Below are 9,431 nucleotides of genomic sequence, written 5' to 3'. Positions count from 1 at the left end.
CCAATGACAGGATTAGTAAAGTAAGTTACAGTACACTTGCACCTTAGGATATTATGCAGCCGACAAAAAGTAAGCTTACAAGGAAGAATTTTTAGGATATAATGATAGTGCTAAAACATGAGACAAAATTAAATGTTCGGTAGTCACAATTCTACAGCTAATAAAAACTAAATGAAACATCAATAACAAAAATCTATGCCAAGAGAAAAAGGTTGGGAAATCTCGCCATTAGAGGGTTCACATGACTGACAGAGCCGGGGTGTGGGCAGAGTGGCCTATGCAGCTCTTAAGCACGTCCCATGTGACCCTCTCTCTCCCTGGCATGGGGCAGAGGCACAGTAACCTTAGAGGCCACCTGGCTAAGGACGACTGTCTGTAGTTGGTGACACCACCACTGGAAGGTTTTTTCCTTTTTTTTTTCTCTAAGGCACTTTGTGAATTTTTCAGAAAGGGCAATCATTACTTTATAATGAAAACAGTAGATAAAACCTTTTCGTACCATTGGCTAAATTGTTTGTGGGCCCTTTTTTCTCAGCCATGCGTTGGTTGTTCAACAAGCATCTACTGGGAATCTTGGCACCCTCCCTGGGCCCTGTGCTGGACGGGAGGAACCTTCAAAGGAGGACCCATAATAGACAAAGAGAACATGCGACAGGCCATCAGAAGTGTGGGGAGTGTGGGCGACTCCGGGTGGGCTGCACTCTGGGAATGGGGCCCAAGATTCAGGGCTCAGTCTCCCGATGTGTTGTTTTATTTCAGAGCTGTTTTGATTTTTTCGTAGCAGCTTAATATGTTCCCTGCAGCCACTCCCTGTCTTTGAATGCTTCGTTTGAAAAGCACATTAGAATGTGCAGGCGTTTAAATTGGTTCATTATGGCTCTAATTTCCTGTCTAGCGTGTGACTTGACTGGCTTCCAAACGCCCAGCTTTTATTTTTATAAAGCAAGGAGTGGGAGGCAGAGAAATGAGTCTCTCCCGGAGTTTCAGATGACAGGACAGTGGGGGATTGTGGCTCTCGTCGCCAGAAGGTAGTGAGGTTTTGGACAACCCTTCTCTTTAGAAATGCCCCTGGCCTGTGGGGCATGGTGGTTTGACACCTGGAGGGACATCAGATGGAACACAAGGGGACCAGCAGGCATATATGGGGCTCTCCTCAAACCCACCTATGCATGGGCTGGGCGTGACTGCAGGCCGAGTTCAGGAGACCTGGGCCTGGTGGCCTATTCTGTCAAACCATTTCATTTCAACTCACTGAATACGCTGCAACCACAACAGCAAATAAGCAGATACCATCCCTGCTCTCAAGAAGCTCTCGGGACAATGGAGAAGCTGCACACTGAACATGCATGTGGCTGCTGGAGGATGAGCCCCCACCAGGGTGAGCCAACTCTTAACCTTTCCTGCGAACCCTTTCTCAGAATCCAGGCTTTAAATGCCAAGAATAAAATACACAGAACAACTCTGAAAACCTAGTTACCAGATACTAAAAGTCAAATTCATGAGATACACATACACACATGCAGACATGCACACATACTTCTTTATTAACACATTAAATCATGAGATCTAACAATGGATCAAGTAACAACCGTGATTTTGAAAGTGATGAGCATAAACATTTGAAGATACCTGTAGCCACTACACCAGCAACCTAGAAATACACGTGACCAAGTCCCAGGCAATGCAAATAACAGAGGGGCACTGCTTTGTTTTTGCCTCACGTGTACTTGAAGGACATGCTGTCAGAGGTGAGTGGTAAAAAGGACATAGTTTCCTGTCCAAGTTCATGGCCCCCTGAATTTTATCCATAGCACCCTGTCAGTCCGCAGACTCACGTTAAGAGTCCTGATGTAAGTCTTTAAACAGCCAGTGGAAAGGAGAGCCTGTTCCTTTAAGCAAGTGTAAAAGTTTGAAAGATGAAAAAGCAAACAAACAGCTCAACAAAAGGTCATACACAGTTGGATAAAAGACCAGGAAGGCACTCTTCCCACGCATGCCTCCCTGAAATCTCACCAGGGAACCTCATGGACTGGTCCCTTTGTGGCCAGGGGTGGAGGCGAGGCCTCAGGGGGACAGACCGATGTGACCAGGTGAGTAGGGCAGTGCCAGACACTCCCTCAGAGGCAGGGCAGCCGGCACATCCTCTATGAATGGTGGAGCTGTGTCCTCAGAGAACCCACATGATCTTCTGGCCCTCTTCCCATCCCTTTAGGCAGCAGCCAGGCGGGGCTTTCTAAAAGACAAATCCAGCCGGACAGTGCCCTACTTAAGAGATCGGTTGCAGCACGGTCTTCCAACTGGCCCCCCAGCCCCCAGAACCCCTCCTCACAGCCCACCCCACCGCAGATGTGCATTTCTCAGCGAGCAGCCTCCTCTCTGACAAAGCCAAGCTCATGATCTCTTTGGGGAGCGTGTCCCTCCCCAGAGCATCATCATCTGATGTGGAACCCAGGGCAGCTGTGCCAACCCCATACTTTTCTGGGTGGGCTCACTATCCCTGCACCCCACGGTTCACGAGCCAAGGTGTCAGCCCTTCACTGAAGAGATGAATGAGCAGCCGAAATGACAGGCAGTACTGGGTGGGAAGGGAGCAGGGGCTTGCTAAATGCCCAGGCAGGGGAATTAGGAGAAAGCCCTGGACTTGGAGTCTGGACATTTACCCTGAGCAAGTACCTTTGCCACTCTGGGCCTCAGTTTCCCCATCTGTACACTGTAGGTGTTGAACAGAGAGTTTCTGAGGGAACTCCATGGTTGTGGGTTGAGAGGGTCCATGTTACTGAGACCCCTCCAAGCCAGGTCAAACCTGGCCCTGAGCTGAGCCTGGGGACCAGCTTCTGCTCCCAGACTGTAGCCTGGTCTGGGCCCTTTCTCTGCCCGTGGAACCCCTCCTCAGCCAGCTTCGAGCACACCTGCAGCATGACCGTCCCCTCTAAGGAAGGCCAAGGAGAGCCACCTCCCACAGCCATAACTAAACACGGCCAGTGGTCACTTTCTGAACCACTTCCAAGGGAGAATGGCCCAGGGGACATTATACATTGGCAGGGGTCACATTTTTTTTTTATAAAGGGCAAGGTGGTAAATATTTTTAAGTTTGTGGGCCACATACAGTCTCTGTTGCATATTCTTCCTTGATTTTACAACTCTTTAAAAATGTAAGAACCACTTTTAGATCACTGGCTCTACAACAATCAACCACAAGCCAGATTTGGCCTCCAGGCTGTAGTTTTGCCAACCCCTGTTTTAGATGATCCAAGGCTACAACCAGCAACTGCAGGAAGCCACAGCTGCCAGAAAAGCTTGCAGGCCAAGTGACCCCACAGCTACGTGTCATGGGACGGGGCAGGTTTCCAGGCCAGCAGGACCTAGACCTGGTCCTGATGGTTCTGGCCCCACGATTCACTAGCTAGCTGTGTGACATCTGGCCAGTCACTTAATCTCTCTGCATGTCCATCTCCTCATCGGAAAATGCGATAACACCTAGATTTGATTAATGAAAACACCACCTACACAGCGCCTGGAGCATACCCATACTTGGAAGTGGTTCCTTTTTGCCCAAAATGCGACATGTGCCAGTAAAGGGTTTTTCGTTCCTTCAGGAACCTGCATCCAAACAGCAGCTCTCAAACCATCTCAAGGCTGGTGAGGGTAGAAATGGGGGTGACTGGCTGTTTGAATAATGGAGTTTTGTATCCTAATAGCTACTGAGTGCCAGGTGCTGAGGATTTGGAGACAAACTGGAGGTGGCTCTGGCCCCACAGGGCTCCTGTCCAGCGAGAGGGACGGACACACGATCAGTCACAGCACAGCCAATGTGAGCTTTGAGAGAGAGCAGCATAGGGGCCTTGGGACCACTACAGAGGCGTTGTCACCTGGTTCCAGGAAGGCAGGCTGGGTGGGAGGTGCTGCATGCTGAGGACACAGGAGTCGGCTCGCAGTGCACTGGGGGATGAGGGGCTGGAGCGTGGGAACGGGGGTGTCAATGGAGGAAGCTGGGGTGGGGCGAGGGCAGATCAGAAGGCCTTAGGAGCCATGTCCAGGATGCTGGACTTGACCTGAGGGCAATGGGGGGCTGACAAGTGTTTGGGTGGGGCAACACGATTCAGGCCGATCACCCTGGCCTGGCTGGGTGGAGAGGGGAGCTCTGGAACGGCGGCGGGCTGAGGATGCGCCCCGAGATGGGCGGCTGTGCATGGCCAAGGACGGGATGAGCACAGCTGCCCGCCTCTCTGGGAGGGGAGAATTTTCATCTTAAGGTTCGTTAAATGGAGACAGTATTTTTTAAAAAGGAAATATGCATTTTCCAAGCCTTTCTAAACATCACGACAAAAACATGTACTGAGGGGTAAAAAATAAGGTGCTTCTGTTTCCAAGCCCCTTCTGGGGACCACCCCTGAGGTATGGCTGCAGGCAGCAGGAGAATGGGACTCCAGGTGTGTCCTGAGCTGTCTCTGCTGAGTCAGCAGGTCAGCTGGCCACGAGCACACTGCCCCTTTCTGGTCAGATTGGCGCTGGTCTCCTGGAGGAGCCACTTAGAAAGGAAACAGTCTGGTTTTCAGCGCCTGAGTAATTATCACAAATGACAGCCGGGAGAGAAGTGATTTTTTTTCGCTTGATGGTAGAAAACCCAGTTGGGGCAGACAATGAGGCAGCCTTGAGACAGAGCATGTGCTCAGAAGATGGAACCTGGTCAATCGCCATTGGCCCGGAGACTGGCCAGTCCACGGAGGTGGGCAAGACCTGCGTCATGGCTGAGACACAGCCTCCCCAGGAATGAACTGTGAGGATGCACTTAGGGAGAGGGCAGGGAGCTTCCAGAATCTGAGCTCCAAACCTGAGCCATCTCCTCAAGAAAGGAGACCTCAATCAGAGTCATAGGGACAGCTTGGGGCAAACCAAGGAAGGTGAAATGTCATAAGCAAGTACCAGGTCAACAGAAGGAGATTAGAACATATGAAATGTGATATAGATGTAAAAAAAAAAAAAAAAAAAGACCAGGCACAGGAAGCACCTGCCCAGTAACAGGTGCTCAGAAAACAAGAGCTGTCATCACCCTCCCCGATCACAGATAAGAACACTGAGACTGGAGTGACCAGTACAGGGCACAGAGCCTTTTGTGGTAGCACTAAGATTTGAACTTTGTTCTGCTGGATTCCAAGGCCCATGCTTGTTTCATTGGACAACACTGCCTTTAAAATGAAGTTCAACTCCACCCAGCATCAGGGCATCTGACAGAACTGCCCCTGGGAGGACAGAAACCTTGTCACCAGTCAGGATCCGACCAGGCAGGGTAAATGCACTCTGAGTCCAGCTATGGAGCACAAGGAATATAACGAGGGGCAAAGGAGCCGAGAAGCTCAGAGATCAGTCAGTAGGCTGAAGAGACAAAGTGGGGACAGACCCAGGTTGGGAGCAGCTAAGTAGCAGGAGTCGGAGTTCCAAAGGAGACATGACATCTGCAGGAGACCCATCCGGGGTGGAGAGGCTGTTGGAGACACTTCCAGCCTTCTCCTTGCCTCGGCCCTGTGGACTTACCTCTGGCCCAGCCAGAAGCCAGCATGGGGAGCCTGGACCACGAAGCCTGCAGGGGTCAACCCTTCTGTGACCCAGGCCAGAGCAGGGGACAGGCAGGAATACATGTGACAGTCTCCAGGCAAGGGCTGCACAGGCTGTTCATCTGAGACTACGAAGGACACCAGCTCCCTTTGCCCTAATTCCTGGCCCAAGAGCAACTAGCCAAGCTGCAATTTGGTCTCAGGGGACCAGCCTTGCAGGAAGAACAGGATACTGAAATTAACAAAAACACCTAATGCTGACCGCCTGCAGGGTCAGCCCCAAGGACTGCCAACTGGGGCTCAGAGTCCTGGATCCTGGGGATTGGTTGGCTTGGACTCCTTTCCTCTTCCTTCCCCTTCCTGGGCTCTGCAAACTGAGGCTGCTGGTAGAGGCCCCTACTTGGCTCTGCGGTGCCACTGGTGAGGGGCTGACACCCCGTAACAATCAGGTTAGGACAGTCCCCTGCCTTAATTCCTCCAACACCTTAACAGCAATTTTAAAAATTCTCTGTGAATTTGTAAACACTGTAATACTGATTGCCATTCAATGATTCAGAGCTCTAAGAATTCTGCTGTGGACCTAACCAAATCCTATTAGGGAACACCCCTAAAACATGTCACCAAACCCCTCCTGAGCAAAGAAAGGGGCAAAGTCAGGTTCACAGAGTGACTGTCATGCGGCTGGCATTATTAGTCCCATTTTATAAAGATGGAAACTAAGACTCAGAGAAGTGAATAGCCTGCCAACAAGTGGCAGATCGTGTTAACAATAACAGTGATAGCCAACATTTATCTGGCTTTCTGTATGAGCCTGACTCTATGATAAAAGGTTTATAGCTGTTAACTCATTTTTCTACAAAGATCCAGTGAGACACATATTATTATCCCTACTTTATAGCTGAGAATACTGAGGCTCAACGATCCTAGGAAAAGTCCAAAGTCAGAGGGATGCTAAGGGACAGAGGCAGCACTTGACCCCAGGACGGCCCGAGTCCAGAGCCTTTGCTCTTAAACCCCATGGTGCTTCCACAGCCCTCCCTGTAGCCCCAGGACCTCACTGAGAGCTGCCACACAGTGCAGGAAGCCTGGGGCAGACAGCACTCTGTGGACCTTCGCCAATAAGCATCCAAGTGCCAGCAAGGTGACTCCAGGGTGGAAACCTGGGCCTCAGCTCAAGAATCTAGAGTTTAAGACAATAACCTGAGCTCCCAACTGCCAGCCAGCTGCAGTCCTACTATGTCCGGTCACTCCAGCCCTGTGCCAACCCAGATGTCCACTGACATTTTGTTCTGGAACCCAGAAGACATTGGGATTCAGACCTGAGGAAACCCCAGCTCCTATAGCAGGCCCTATAAACAATTACAGCCTGGTGCTCCTGCTTAGGCAGCCTGGCCAGGGGCCGCCCACTGCAAAGTGACCCAGAGTCCTGGCACGGTGTGAGCTCCCCTTGCGGTGACTCGCCCTGCTCTCCCGTGACTCATTTCTGCCCTGCCACACACAGTTCCCACCCTTATTCGCTCTTTCCCACTGCTCTCTCATACGCAGATGGAATTTCAGGAACCGAGCTGCAGCTGGTTTTAATCCCAACGCTTTTTCCAAGTGGATTCTGGGAACACTCTCTTTTTGTTTAGTTATAGTAGATGATGTTGCAGAGAGGCCATTGTCCAGAGCACCGAGAGGACGGTCCTTGGCGACTCTCTCTTATGTGGCATTAGCAGAAGGCGATTCTAAGAGTGAGGTATGTAAAAAAGAGGGAAAGGAACTCACAGGGAGTATAAATTGGCCATTTTCACATTCTCTTATTTAATCTTGCAACAACCCTCCAAAGTAGTAGAATCTAGTTAGGAATGATTACTGGGTTTTATCCCACCGTAGAAGTAACCAAACAGAGGCTTGCATAGGTTAAGGGACCGCACCAAAGCCACACAGGCTCCAGAGTGCCACAACCACCCTCTGTCCACTGGCTATAAATGGTTATACAAGAAACCCCAGTCTGTAAGGGGGCTGTGAGGTCCACAAGTATGGTCACAAAGGGGACGGGTGGTGACTGCTTTCAGTACAAGGCTCGGAAAGTGATTTTAAATGAGCTGCGCTGTAACAGATAAATGGTACTTGGCAGTGAAAACTGGCTGCTCTCTGGCACACCTCCTTCCCCAGATATGCCTACTATAAAACAGCATTTGCAAACACTCTTAAATTAACTAAACCAAGCTCTCCATCAACAGGCACAGCCTGGAGGATGCCACGATGTCTACCTGGCACTGGCCTTGGCAATGCATGGTCAAATATAAGTGTCTGATGGGAGAGAAGGCACGAGGGCAATTAGGAAACAGGAATGGGTGGGGGGCGGGAGGCAGAGTGTGTGCAAAGTAACAAGTCAATCCCCAGCTGTGGGACGAAGACTAGGACTAGAAGCTGCAGAGAAGAGAGACATCCCTGGGGTGCAGCCAGGCAGGTGGCTCAAAGGAGGATGACTTACTCCTCGAATCAGGTGTGACTGGCTCAGGCTCAGGGAGGGCAGTCAATCAGATGCTGTGAAAGGGAGGGCTTGCTGGGGCCTCTTCAGGGGGTCCAGAGGGACCCCTGGCCACAGGCAGGCTGCTGGCAGGTGGACGGAGCTGGTCAGAAGGCAGGCAGGGTCAGAGACCGCTGGCCACGGTGTCAGGGACCAGAGAGGGCATGGCTGGGACATTGAGTGCCATTGGCCACAGGTGTGATGTGGGCTGGCCAGTCAGCATGGTCCAGGGCATCTGGGAAAGAGAGCTTTAGGTCGGGTGGGTTGAGAAATCAATCTAGGGGTCTTGATTAAAAGTGTTTGTTTTGTAATGAAAGAAAATAGAACAGAAAATGTCCCTGTGCCTCTCACGGAGGTGAGACTTTTGCTTGCTTTGTACATGTGTTACATACGCGTAAGTGTAGCACACATTTCTCACTGAGAGCTGTGATTTAAACAAAACTAAAACCAAAACCCTTTGAGGAACAATGGGCTAGGTCCGCAGTTCTCACACTTGAGCCTGCCTCGGAGTCACCTGCAGGGCTTGCCGGGCCCCACCTTCAGTTTCTGGACTGTGGGTGGGGCCTGAGAATGTGCATTTCTAATAAGTTTCTGGGCACCGTTAATGCCGATGGTAACAGGACTTTGAGAACCACTGGATAAGAGGATGCATAAGGCTCCTGTAGGCTAGAATTTATTATTCCAACTATGGGGGGTATGTGTACTTGGCAATCATATGCATGGGGTGGGGGGAGGTTGGAGCCAGGTGTTATCAGGTTTGAGTCCACGTGGGCCATGATGGGAAGTCTGAAAGCAATCACAACTCACCATAAGTCCCAGAAAACCCTACCTTTCTTGCCTCAGCTGCATCTGTCACTTCTGTTTCAGGACAGCCCAGCAGGCGTCCTCCTTCTGCAGAAGGACAGACTGAGCTACTGGCTACTTGGGCTGCTGACTCCGTCCCCAAATTCCACTGGTTATTTGCTGCACACAGCTTCTCTGGAGGTGCACCTAGTGGCTGCTTTTGTTTAATTCACAGACCTGAGGGTGGGGACACACATTCCTCAGAGGTCCTGTAGGTAACCAGAGGGACTTGGCTGCTTCCCCACCCAGGCAGGGCTCCCTAAGCTACAGGTACCACCAGCTCTCCAATCTCACCTCTCCCCGTGGATGGCCACCCCTTCCCCACAGACCCCGGACCTCCCATCCTCTGCACTCACCAGGCTGTCTTCTCCCGCTCCACCCCTTGTCTGGGGCTACACTACTCCCTCTAGGATACCCAGCATCCCTGGGGGCTCAGCTCAGAGAGTTCAGAGGACACCTCTTCCAGGAAGGCTTCCCTGAATGACCAATGTAGCTGTATCCTGTGCAGATGTCAATCTTCA

This window comes from Galeopterus variegatus, unplaced genomic scaffold, assembly GCF_000696425.1.
Source record: "Galeopterus variegatus unplaced genomic scaffold, G_variegatus-3.0.2 Scaffold609, whole genome shotgun sequence".
Lineage (NCBI taxonomy): Eukaryota > Metazoa > Chordata > Mammalia > Dermoptera > Cynocephalidae > Galeopterus > Galeopterus variegatus.
This window is presented reverse-complemented; position numbering follows the sequence as displayed.